Consider the following 14,316-nt stretch of genomic DNA (forward strand, 5'->3'; position numbering starts at 1 on the left):
GGATTGAGATCAGACATGGGAGGCTAGGGCCCTCGAGACATAGAAAACAGCGACCTGGAACCTGGCAACCTCGAAAGCCCAAAGGCGGGTGGCGGATTGAGCTCAGACATGGGAAGCCAGGGCGCTTGAGATATGGGGAGCTGCAAGCTGGAACCAGGCAACCTCGAAAGCCCAGTGGTGGCAGATCGAGATCAGACCAAGCATCGGCAAAGGCAGGTGGCAGATAAAGATCAGGCCAAGCCACAGCAAAGGTGGATGGTGGATCGAGATCAGGCCAGGCATCAGCAAGGTCGGCTGGAGGCTCAGGAACAGGATCAGCCTGGTTGTCAGCAGAGACAGCTGATGGCTCAGGAGTGGGAACAGGCTGGGCATCGGCAAGGACAGGCCGAGCACTCTGGAACAGGAAGGATCTCCTAGTGCTGGGCAGCTGGGATTCTGGGCAGCTGAGACTCTGGGAAAACATCACCTCACCTCACCTAAGTCGTACATCAGGAGGCCCCATAACTGCTTCCACGTAACATTTCCAAATATCCTGCTCTTTCATGATCGTTTTTAGCTCCTGTATATTCTCCGCCTCACGTGTCCCTTAATAGGTTGCCCACATAGGTGATTCTTCTACCACGTTGAGTATTTCCATCAGATGGTTGCCAGAGCACACGTTTGTTGGCAGCTTCATCACTGTGACGCACGTAGTGGCCTGTGAGATGCATCTTTCTCCATTGGACTTTTGTGGATACCATGGGGAGCTCTTCATATAGCTGTACATTTGTCAGACGTCTCCTCCATGATACATTGACAGCCATTCTAAGCATCCTAGTATAGCATCCATATAGCTGTTTCTGTCGAGACTTTGTCACTTTCCAGGTCTCGGCGCCATAGAGAAACTGTTTCAACAGTTGCCACAAAAAGTATAATTCTTTACTTCCTTTTTGTAGTGCCATCTTTAGCGTTTATGATCACTGGTTCGTCTTGGTTATAAGCTTGCAATTCTGTTTTTTTGCCTTGCAATGCAGTCCTACTTTTCCAGCTTCATGTTCTAGGCATGTGAGTGTTTCTTGTGCTTGCTCAATTTCTTCCGTAAAGAGTGCAAGATCATCGGCAAAGTCGAGGTCAGTAATTGTGATTGGTGTGACACGTCGACTCTTCCGCTTATGTAGTTTGAAGCCTAGCTCTTCTTCCCTGCCGCTGTTAGTTTTGCGCATGACATAGACAAATACTATAGCGAAGATGTACGGGGCTAGGGTATCTCCTTGCAGTACACCTGTGATTACATTGAAAAATCTTGTTTATTCATCCGATATGATGACTCTTGCGCTGGTGTTCTCATAAAGTTTGCTGACAGCGCTGTGAAGTTTTGGTGGTACGGCATAAGCTTTAATGATTTTCATCGTTATTCCCCTGTGTATAGAGTCAAATGCCTTTCGAAAGTCTACAGATAGGATTATTGTTTTCTTGTTGTGGTTTTTAACTCCTTTGATTAGCCTTCTTAGTGTGAGAATGTGTGCATATGTTGACTGTCCTGGTCTGAAACCTTTCTGATTAGGATGAAGATGTTTGTCCATCTTAGGCTGGATTTTGTTGAGGACCATTTTATTGACTAACTTTGTAACCATTGACGATAGACTTATTCCCCAGTAGTTTGAAGTGGTGCTTAGATCACCACTTTTTGGAAGTGGTATTATGTCTATTTCAGACCATTGGTCATGGGGAAACATGGGTGGCCAAAATGCCGGGCTTTGGGGGGGGGGGGGGGGGGGTCAGGAACAGGGTTACCATGGAATTTCCACCAGGAAAAAAGCCAGTTCTTGGGCATACTCAGGGTCCCTCTTCCACATGGCAGTAAGGAGCTTAAAGAAGTTTGGCTCTTCTCCGAAGAAAGTGTCCCTCGACACACCGACATTCTCCCAAGGATACGGCAGGCTGAGCAGATCTGCTGGGTCCATATTTTGGTTGGATTATACTTTCACAGAGAGAACAGGACCCAAATGTAGACAGCGGAGACAGGCTGGGGTAAAACAAAGTTTTAATGAAAGAGAGTACTTACAGAAACTAAGGCAACAGGTTCAAAGCAACAAAGTAGGCATGAAGCACCTGGCCAACATAAGCTAAAAAAGGTAATGTTTCTAATCCGACAAATGAGCCAGGGCAAACAGGGTGAATATATACCTGCTGGCGAGCCAGTCAGGTAAATGGGGAACAGGTGAGCTGAGCAGGGCAGGAACTGAAATGGCAAGACAATCAGGGAATGAGGAACAGGTTTGCCTTGGAAACACAGACCACGCAGCCATGACAAAAGCTGGATGCTTGACCCCTACAGTGAGGGGTCTCTGTTATGTCGTGGGGGCATTTTTCTGGCATGGTTTGGGTCCATGCACTTTTCACTGCAAATCAATACAAAGTTATTCTGGCCTTCACAGTCACCAGATCTCAACCCAATTGAACACCTATGGGAGGTTTTGGACCGACATGTTAGACAGCGCTCTCTACCACCATCATCAAAACACCAAATGAGGGAATATCTTTTGTAAGAATGGTGCTCCATTCCTCCTGTAGAGTTCAGAGACTTGTAGAATCTATGACAAGGAGCATTGAAGCTGTTCTGGAGGCTCCTGGTGGTCCAACATCTTACTAAGACACTTTATGTTGGCTCTTCCTTTCATTTCTCACCTCTGTCTTTATACCTATGTTTGTTCATGACATCAGAAATTCAGCTATTGTTTTCTCACTGTTTTGGCCTACAGGATGCTTCTGAAGCATCCCCCTGATGTTAGTCTTACTACCTTTGGCAGTACCAGGCAATTTTATTAGCCTGTTTCTCTCCATGCCTGTCTGATCCTATTAGGCCTCAGCATGTCTGCTGAGCTGATCAGCACTGTAGCCCAGCAGATGGTGAGCTGATAGCTGTTCATGATGGAGAAAATGAACCTTAGATCACTTGATAATAAGAAATTAGATTAGCTTGTATTTCTAACCAAGGAGCCTACATACTGCATAAATCGTGTGTGTGTGTGTGTGGGGGGGGGGGTGGTAGGGGTGGGAATTGGCAGTGACGTTCCTATAAAGTATTATATATATTCTTGAGGTGGCAATTTGATATGTATTTCAATTATATAAGTATTTGTGATCCTGTAATATTGCCATTTGATATTATTTTTTTGTGATTTGTGATTTATTTTTTGTTTACACTGGATTATGTAAATGAGTTGAGTTGATTAATAAGAGAAGCAATATATCTTCAGTTGCTTATGTATTAGACTATGGTTTTCTGTATAATCAGAACATGCCTTAAATGCAGGGTGCTGTGGCTTATAAACATAAATAGACCAGACGTTTTTCATATAATAACACTATAGGCCATTTTATTGAATAATCAGAATATTAATTTGTGCATTGTATAACAATAACAGGAACTAGTAGGCAATGTTGGCATCAAACAAAAATAAATTGTCTCAGATTAGTTCTGCAGCCAATGATTATTTTGACAACAGATTAATGTGACATTTATTACAATGGATAAGCTGATGATTATCTCAACAATTAATCGACTAATTGCCTTTCAGCTTGAGATACTGGTTGCAATAGGCATGCACTGACAATTAACAAAATACAAACAAAAGAAACCCATGAAAATGGAGGAAAGCCTTGTGCAGCTCTCCAACAATGCCAGCAGTAGGGTCTTATGGCGCTCGGCTCTCATAATGAATGTACGTGTTGCAAGGCCATGTCGAGTTTATGATATTGTAAGCGGGATAACACCTCAAAGGTGATACATGTTTGAGGGAAAAGTGTTCAAATAACAACAACATTTAAAACAGCTATCTATATGGTAATCTAGTGCACCTTTCAGTATCGACCAACATTAGACATTTCGTTGTTAAAAAAAGTGCTCATAATTATTTTCTTTTGTCCAAATGAAGGATAGCTCTTTTGTTTACAGGTTGCTGTCACCATTTACTTCGTACTTCCAGAGCTTCTCTCATAGTCCATTTTCAAAACAAAATTTAGGAAAATCCATATTATCGGCATTCGTCAGTGGAGCATATGGCCACAGGAGGGCGCTACTCTGTCACTTTCAGTCATTCACCTACCATTCGGATGAATGACTTCCGATCTCCATCAATGAGTCAATGCAAAAAGATGTGCAGGTGGTGTTGCACAGAGGCACTGAACTGCGAACATCTTGTGTGTATCGCATTAGTGTGTTTGTATTGTTCTTTAATTGACCGTATGTGAGTATGCATGGAGAGTTTTGATAGGTGGAGGTATAGATGACGCTCCTTTGAGCAACAGAATCTAGGAGCCATTCAGGTTTTCAAGGAGAACTAGTGACATTGTCCTATGTGCACTAGTAATGAAAAGTACATTATGATAAGTAAACAGTTCATATGAATGGTAAGCAGATGACGTGCTGGGCTGCACTGCAGCCAACACCATGCTGCTACCAGCCAGAGTCCCAGACGGCAAATAATGTAGTGCCATTTAGCAGACGATCAATATGATATTATTTGGATGCAACTAAGTGATTGCATCGGAGCATTTGCATTGTAAAAAGAAATTTAATCTAAAATGAAGAATAAATGCTCAGTGGCTTGTTCATTGGCCTTCTGAGTAATCCTCCTTGTTAAACTTGTTAAACTCTTTACAGTCCAGTGGGATATCAATCCCTTAGTTTCAGCTGCTGCCACAGGTCTGCTGACACAGTGATCATTGACATCCTTGATCACAGTCTCACATCCCCTTCCTTCTCTTTTCTTCCTTCTGATTGTTTTCTTCTTTCTTTCTGTAGCTCCTTATCCTCTGTCATTCTTTTTCTTCTCATCCTTTTTCACTTTTCCATCTTTTTCCGCTATTTCCTGCTGCTCTATCTCCTCTTCCCCAGCTCACCCACATACCTTCATGCTTCATGCCACATGCGCACACACACACACACACACACACACACACACACACACACACACACACACACACACACACACACACACACACACACACAGATTTGTATATCTAGCTGATGCTTTTTTACTGTCAGATCTCTGTGTTCACAATCCCAGGGGCTCCTGTGGAAGATCTACCTCTACTCTCCCCTGTTTCATTCGCTCGCTGTTTCACTCTTTCAGTCATCCATCACAGAAACCTCTACAGGACATCCGCTGGCCACCCACAGAAAGGGGTAGGATAGTGTTTTTGGTAGCTGGGGTGATGTAGTTTGCAATTTCAATAGCTACTCCTGAGTCTCCATCGCAGCCAGGCATCAGTCCTGGTGTTTAGCACTGGGTTGGTGCAGTGGTCACTTACTGAATGGTGCAATAGTAAAACACTGGAAATGAGACTCCTGAGAAAAAGGCATGGGATTGCTGTACACTATAAATGTGTATAAGCTCTAAAGTAAACTATGAAATGTATTTAAGCGGCACCACCCCCTGTTTTTGCATGAATCTTTGTGACAAACTATTTAAATAAGGTTAAAGGAGGCCATTGGCACATTTGACGAAGACCAACTCTTGTCAGCATGTACTGCACATCTGTGTGCAGATTTCCACATGCTCAATCTTGACATTTTCATATGTCAAGTAACCGTTTTCGGGGCTTGGAGTCATCTGTACAAGTGTTTCTGCTTAATGTCAAGTAAAGATTCTTCAGTTTTGGCAGCCCGGGTAGCGTAGCAGTGTATTCTATTGCCCACCAACACGGGGATCGCCAATTCGAATCCCCATGTTACCTCCGGCTTGGTAGGATGTCCCTACAGACACAAATTGGCCGTGTCTGTCAGTGGGAAGCCAGATGTGGGTATGTGTTGTGGTCGCTGCACTAGCACCTCCTCTGGTCAGTCAGGGTGTCTGTTCGGGGGGGGGCACCTGGGGGCAATAGTGTGATCCTCCTATGCACTACGACCTCTGGTGAAACTCCTCACTGTCAGATGAAAAGAAGCGGCTGGCAACTCCACATGTATGGAGGAGGCATGTGGTAGTCTGCAGCCCTCCCCGGATCAGCATAGGGGGTTGAGCAGTGACCAGGAAGCTCGGAAGAGTGGGGTAATTGGTCGGATACAACTGGGTAGAAAAGGGGGGAAAGAAAAAAAAAGTCTTCAGTTTTCTGCGTGTGTGACTACTGCCGCTACTCTGCCCTTTGGTCCCCATTCTCAGTCTTACAGGTCTTACGTGTTTAGCTGAAAGCCGTCATTAAAATGTGAATATCCCAGATAGACGAAGAACTTTTGTTGAGACCCGGTTTCATGAATGAAATGTCAGAAACAGTTTGGATGAAGGCCATGATGTTGTGCCCTTGATTCCGGTGCATCACCGGAGACGAGGAGGAGGCCGGCGCCTCACTGAAAAGAGGCCACCTCACATGGATAGGGTTAAATGCTATCAAGTCATAATGCTTTCAAAGACATACCATGAATATACCCCCCCCAACTTGAAAGAAGCCTTCATGTACAACTATCGTGTTTTTGCAATATCCATATGCAATGCCTATTACAATCAAAGCCCCTCCGCTGCAGCACTCACGCATGCGTGCATATCAAAGCATATGCATGCTCTCTCTCTCTCTCTCCTACTGAACACACAGATGTACACTGAAGGAGACTTAGTAACGGGGCTACACACACACACACACACACACACACACACACACACACACACAGCATTTTCTCACTAGTCATGAATTGTTATTACTACATGTTGATGAACAAAAGTGACCAAAAAAAAGACAAAGGAAAAATCCACACCTCCAATGACATAATGAGGAGACGAAAACCATACACAAGAAAGGCTTCTTTGAGGACTAAACAATTGTAAGCTAGGCAATTCTGAACACATTTGTTCCCGTACCTTCTGTGCTTTTGTGGTAGCAAAACAAAAGGAGAAAAGAGAGAAAATGGATAGAATCCCTCTTATTGTGCGTCCCGGTGATTTGTGTGAGTGCATACAAAGTGTGACGGTGAATGCGGATGGATGTGCATGTGTGTGTACCTGTGAACATGCACGTGCACGTGTGTGTATCCAACCAGTGCTGACTCCACCGCCCTCACAACTGCTACAGACGCCCCCATCTCCACTAGTGCAGCAAAGCCAGGCGGCCATGTCTGCCGGCCATCCAGCCCCGCATATATGCACAGTGTGTGCACACACACACACACACACACACACACACATACACACACACACATGTGTTGTATGATGTCTGTTTTATGGCTCAGTGCCAGTTTTTCAAAAAGTTGAAACAAGTTCAACTTGAGTGCGGAGCTCATTAGTGTCCCTTGCAGACAAACCAACCAATGAGAATCAAGGAGGGGGGTGGGACCAGGCAGGAAACGAAGAGCGAGCGCTATCATCTCAAAGCAGAGGAGGAAAGACAACAAAAGAAGTGATACGATTGTCATCTGTTTATTTTTGGACTACCATCCATGATCGAAAAGACGATTATTTCTGTTGGCTCTCATTGATGATTATCGATTATCAAAGCTTTGAAAAAGCCAGGGAGACCAAACTAAGGAGAGGCATTTAATTTTATCCACTTAAGAGAGAGAGAAAAAAAGTATTATCAGAGCCTTTTGCAGCCTTTCCACATCGGAGTTAATTAGACAGAGATTTGTGCCCGTAGGCTAGGATGACTGTGTATAAGATGAACTTCCTAGATAAGCGTCAGAATAATCAAATTAAAAACCCGTTTTGATCAACTGAGCAAAAGACAGACTGCAGAAAAGTGACAGCAAGTGGACAGCTCCTTCATACAAGAGAGCTGTGATTCATAGATGCAGCATATCTATATATATAAAAGATAGACGTAGAAAAACAACTTTAATTCATAGAAGTACAAGCAGTTGATGAGTGTGTGACGCATGAAACAGGCTTGTACTGCTATGAATTAAAGTTTTTTTTTTCTTCCTACATCTATATTGATATTCCGCTCCTCATTTGTTGAGCACTTTTATCAACACCATTGATGGTTTCAGAAAAAAAACAAACACTAAATAAGGAGCAAAATAATCCAGTGAGTCAAGTAAATTCTTTATGAGACAGCGCAAGCCTGTTTCATGCCATAAGCAACCATCAGCTGTCCATAAAGGTACTCGAGGAGAGGACATACCATTTACTGCACATCACGTGCACAATGTCCAATGGGGAAGGGAGAGGTGCAATATACAAAATTCAGAAACACGTGATCACTAACGGTCCAATCGGAGGGGGGGGGGTAATTTATCTATCGGCATGATTTATTTGTACTTACAAAATAGGTGCTTATATCTCCCAATGTAGACATTTCTGATTTGCAAATGATCAAATATTTTTTAGTTAGACATAGATTGCACATTTTCCAGCCGGTTGAATAATTAATGTTTCTGTCCACCAATGACCAAATATAACGGCTTAAAGATGTTACATTCTTTAAACGGTTGTTTCTAAAGCTGCACGTGTGCATTAAACCTCTTTCTGAATGTTCCCTCTGTTAGACCGACGTATGTCTCTATTTTGCTGTTGTCATCTCTCGTCACCGTAGCTTGGTAGATAGCTCCCTTCCTCTGGCATTTTCTTTCAAGGGGGTATGAGTCGTTCTCACGGCAGTTGCAATTGGGGGAGTCCGGTTGTGGTGAAGCTGTCATTGATTTGTTCATGATTCTTGTGTTGTGGGATGATATTATTTGTTGAATGTAAGCCATGCAGCTGTAACTAAATTTTGATGGTGTTCCTATTGAATATCTTCCTCAATTGATGGTCCGGGGTAAAGCAAAAGCACTTATCCAAAAGTTCCAAAAACTGCCTACTGATGTTTGTGGCCGCAGTATCACTGTAGGGTGGGTTGTACCAAGTGATATATATATATATATATATATATATATATATATATATATATATATATATATATATATATATACAGTGCTGCTTGAAAGTATGTGAACCCCTTGAGCAGTTTAGATTTTTCTGTTGTTTTACCATGATTTTCGTATTCTATCATCACCAGTTTTTATGTATGAAATGTCAGATATATGTTTATCAGTTGCAGGTACTTGTTTAGTGGGACTTGTTTAAGTAGCCCAAAAACTACATGAAACATGGAATTAGTGTATGTGCAAAAGTAAGTGAACCCCCAGCTGCCTTGGTTAATTCAAGCAGGTAACAGACTCGGGTGAAACACATTTGGGTGCTTAATTAATCATTTAAGCAGACCAATGAAATGAGACATCCTTGGGAAAGGGTTTGGCCTGCACTAATTAAAAGAGAGAGGAAACCAACCAAACCACTGTGGTCCCATACAAATCAACAATGCCGAGAGCAAAGGAGATATCTGAGGACATGAAGAAGAGGATAGTGATAGCCCATCAGTCTGGGGAGGGCTATAAGACCATCTCCAAAAGATTCCAGCTCCATCCATCCACTGTAAGACAAATCATTTACAAATGGAGGGCCTTCAACATGACAGCAACTCTGCCTAGAAGTGGACGCCCATCAAAACTGTCACCCAGAAGCACTAGAAAAATAATAAATCAGGTAAAGGCCAACCCACACATCACCTCTAGAGTTGCAGACCTGTCTGGTAGCATCTGGGACAAATGTGCATGCGTCTACAATCAGATGAAAATTGAATAGCCATGACATTCATGAGAGGGTTAATAGAAGGAAGCCTCTGCTCTCAAAAAAGAACAAAGCTGCCCGTTTCAACTTTGCCAGAGAGCACTTGGACAAACCAGAGACCTTCTGGAAGTCCATTCTCTGAACAGACGAGTCCAAAATAGAATTATTTGGTCACAATCAAAACCAACATGTTTGGAGAAAAGCCAACACTGCATATGAAGAAAAGAACCTCCTCCCAACAGTGAAGCATGGTGGTGGAAATGTGAAGGTCTGGGGCTGCTTTTCTGCTTCTGGACCTGGACGACTCCATATTATCCAAGGAACCATGAATTCTCCGGCATATCAACAAATTCTTGACAAGAATCTCCTGCCATCAGTCAGGGAGTTGAAGCTGGGACGAAAATGGATTGTGCAACAAGACAATGACCCAAAGCATTCCAGCAAAACTACAAAGGAATGGCTTCAGAGAAAGAGGATTTGTACTCTGGATTGGCCCAGTCAAAGTCCGGACCTTAATCCAATTGAAATGTTGTGTTGAGACCTGAAGAAGTTGGTACATACCAGATGTCCCTCCAACCTCTCTCAACTGGCTGAGTTCTGCAAGGAGGAGTGGGCAAAAATCCCCATAAGCAGATGCGAGAGACTGGTTAGTGGTTACAGAAGACGTTTGGTTGAAGTAATGGCTGCAAAAGGAGGAGCCACAAGCTACTAATACAAGGGTTCACATACTTTTGCACATGTTAAATTTTCAGTTTTTGTGAAATAAACCACCTTTGTTGAATTAAATAATGAAAATATATCTCTTTTTGTGTGTGTGTCCATTATTTGGAAGGTGTGCTTTACAAATTGGGATTTGGATGTATGTGTAATAAGCTTATTTTAATGTTTTTTACAAAAACAGTGACCATGTCTGGAGGGTTCACAAACTTTCAAGCAGCACTGTATATAAACAAAGGCCATAACATGCTGACATCCCGCTACAGCAGGAGTACTGCATGTTTTCTGTGTGTGTGTGTGTGTGCGCGCGTGTGCGTATGTGCATGTGCGTGTGATAACAATCACAAAGACTGGAACTAACGAAGTAACTCGTACCTACTACCTAGTAAATTCAAATTCAAATGGCTTTTTTGGCATGACATAACACTGTACATCTTGCCAAAATGCCAAACCTATTACACACTACTTAGTAACTCGTACCTAGTACCTGAACTACTGGTGATGTCTGTTCAGATCCATGTGAGGGGAACTCACACAAATGAGTTGTTCAGTTTGACATTGTCATTTGACATCATTGTTGATCTTCTTAAATGTTTAGGAATCTCAACCTGAACTCACATAAACTAATATTCTTTAGTCTGTGGTTGAAAATAATAGCCAATTCTCTATGCAGAGTAGTTTCTGTAGTATTGTCCTGGCAATTCTTTCTCTTCTAGTGCTCTCTCTCTCTCTCTCTCTCTCTCTCTCTCTGTCTCTCTCTCTCTCTCTCTCTCTCTCTCTCTCTCTCTCTCTCTCTCTCTCTCTCTCTCTCTCTCTCTCTCTCTCTCTCTCACACTCTCTCTCTTCCACATCTGTACGTCTGCTTGGCATGTCCCTAAGATACAACTAAATGGAATCACCTGTTGATTTTTTTCCCCTCATATCTTATCTTTTTTTATCATGCTCTGTTGCCCCCGCTCTCTTCCTGACTAGTTATAAATGGAGAGCCAATTCTCCTTTAGAGTTCCATTGAAGGCATCATATCCAGTGTAATATAGGATACAGCTGCTTTCTATGCTAGGTGTCATATGTCATCTACACTGAGCCAACACATTAGTCACCTGCCTTGCAATGAGAACACACACACACACACATACACACACACACACACATTATTGTGCTTCTATCTTTGTGGGGACCCCTAATTGGCTACATTCATTCCCCAGCCCTTAACCCTAACCATCGGAACTACATGCCTAACCCTAACCTAATCCTAGTTCTAACCTTAACCTAAACCCAAGTCCTAACCCTAAAATAGATCTTTAAAGAAGTGAAAACCGGCCGAAATGTCCCCAAGTGCAAATGTCCTCACACTGTTGATTAAAAACTCAAACTCTTCACAAAGGTAGAAGTACACACACACACACACACACACACACACACACACACACACACACACACACACACACACACACACACACACACACACACAGGTCAACACTGCCAACTCCCGAAAGCATCAAGCTGTGCGAGTTGTATCTGTATTATGACAAGGCCTCATCACCTCATCTCAGGTTTGGCAAGCAGGCCGGCTTCACCCATAGTGCCATGCCAGACAGACCTGGCACACACATTATCTCAGCCTGGCATGGAACAGCTCCTGTCAGCCTTTTTTCCAGCTGGAGGAATCAGCTTAACGGCTGGTCAAAGCAAGGCAAGACAGAGACGGGGTTTACAGCAGAGTCCAACCTCACTGAGGCACTTAGTTCACGTTATCTGTTCACAGATCAGTTTTCAGCAGTGTTTTTAGTTTCTCCATTCATGCTGATAACTGTAATTAATGGGTCCTGCTATGTTTACTACAGCGGCATAGAGCTGATTCCGTGCATTTCTGTTATCTGGATGCTAACAGTTTGTGTTTCTTGCTTTCTTTCCATGCTTTGTGGGGTTGCTGTGACCATCTCTGCTACATCCTGGACCTTCTCATGGTGCATCAAACACAGGTAACACACATTTATCCAAAATCTACTTCTACTTATCATTCACCAGGTGAACGCCTGACTCTGCACTGAAAAATGCAGTGACACAGGGTGCTTCATACTGCCGTATCACCCCTTCATATGCTGATGCGATGCTTTGCCTCAGTATAGCCAGTGCATGGGATTGTTTGATGGCAGGAGTTATTCCAGCCATGCAGTGACGGCCATGTGGTTTTTCATGTGTTTGTGTGATCACAAGTCTTAATCAACTTCTGCCGCCTCAGGAGAACTTCATAAAGCAAAACCCCAATGCATCATAACAAAAACTCAAGACATGTGATTTCAAAAAAGCTCTAATCTTCAAAGTTCCTCACATCTTTCTTTCCCACTTTTCTTCTAATTCTTTCTTTCTTTCTTTCTTTCTGTCTTTCTTTCTTTCTTTCTTTCTTTTTTGGTTTTTTTTTCTTATTTTCATTTTTTTTTCTTTCATTGGGGACATGCAGGCTTTTGAGCTGTGTGTTACCCTGTGGTATGAAACCAGTCCTTTCAAAGGACTCCAACTAACTTTGTACAACTGAGGACACACACACTCGCTCACTCGCTCTCTCTTCTCTCTCTCCTCCTCTCTTGCTCTCTCTCTTCTCTCTCTGTTCTCTCCTTCTCTCTCTCTCTTCTCTTTCTTCTTTCTCTCACTCTCTTCTTTCTCTCACTCTCTCTCCTCTCTCTCACTCTCTGTCTCTTCTCTCTCCTCCTCTCTTGCTCTCTCTCTTCCTCTCTTGCTCTTTCTCTTCTCTCTCTGTTCTCTCCTTCTCTCTCTCTCTTCTCTTTCTTCTCTCTCTCGCTCTCTCTCCTCTCTCTCGCTCTCTCTCTCTTCTCTCTCCTCCTCTCTTGCTCTCTCTCTTCCTCTCTTGCTCTCTCTCTTCTCTCTCTCTCTTTGCTCTTCTCTCCTCTCTCTCTTCTCTCTTTGTCTGTCTTCTCTTTCCTCTCTCGCTCTCTCTCTCCTCCTCTCTTGCTCTCTGTCTTCTCTCTCTCTCTTCTCTTTCTTCTCTCTCTCGCTCTCTCTCTCTCACTCTCTCTCTCTTCTCTCTCTCCTCCTCTCTCGCTCTCTCTGTTCTCTCTCTGTTCTCTCCTTCTCTCTCTCTTTGCTCTTCTGTCTCTTCTCTCCTCTCTCTCCTCTCTCTTTGCGCTTCTCTCTCTCTCTTTCTCTCTGTCTCTCACACAAACCCAAACTAACCCACATGCATCCACTTGCACGTATATAGACAGATTCTAATGAGTCACAGGGGATTGTTTTTTTGTTTTGTTTTTTTAGAATCAAATTATTCTCCTGAGTCTGTGGTTCCTTGTGTCTCTTCACCCCATCTGGCAGGTACACTATGATGATGCCACAGGTGAAACACTGTCACCTTCAACAAATACAGGCGGTGGTGTCATGTGCAGACATCGGTGCATGGGTTGGCACACCCGTTATGCACACAGACCTGCACACACACACACACACACACACACACACACACACACACACACACACACACACACACACAGCTGCTCACACGACCGTTCAACGTGTCACACGCCACCACTTTTCGGTAAACAGAGGTAACTCTGCATACATACGCCCGTCTCCGCCATGTGTGCGACAGAAATTCATCGGGCCAGGGCAGACGGGTAATAACGTTAATAGAGTAGATTCAACTGTCGCCTCTTCGTGCACGTGTCATGAAGCGCTGCTGTACAATACTAACACAGGAGCGTGCTGGAGTCAGGTAGCAGAGTCTCAGGCTGAGGTTAAGCGTTTAAATGTCCCCGGCAGCGGGATATTTCCAAGCTGTTACTCATCCTCCCCCAGAAAAGTCAGTTCCTTGAGGAAACTACTATAAGAGAGTGTGTATAATTTGTGGATCTGTTGTTTCACTGTGTGTGTGTGAGGAAGGGCGAAGAGGCTGCGTGTGAGTACGTCTATCCGGGGGTCGCGCAAACGCCTGTAGCTGTGCCATGCTGTGTGTTGTAGTTTTGTGCACGTGCGTTCTTGTCTTTTCCTCTGTTTCCTGCAAGCTGCAATAAAT

The sequence above is a fragment of the Lampris incognitus genome, chromosome 7 (genome assembly GCF_029633865.1).
Source record: "Lampris incognitus isolate fLamInc1 chromosome 7, fLamInc1.hap2, whole genome shotgun sequence".
Taxonomy (NCBI): Eukaryota; Metazoa; Chordata; class Actinopteri; order Lampriformes; family Lampridae; genus Lampris; species Lampris incognitus.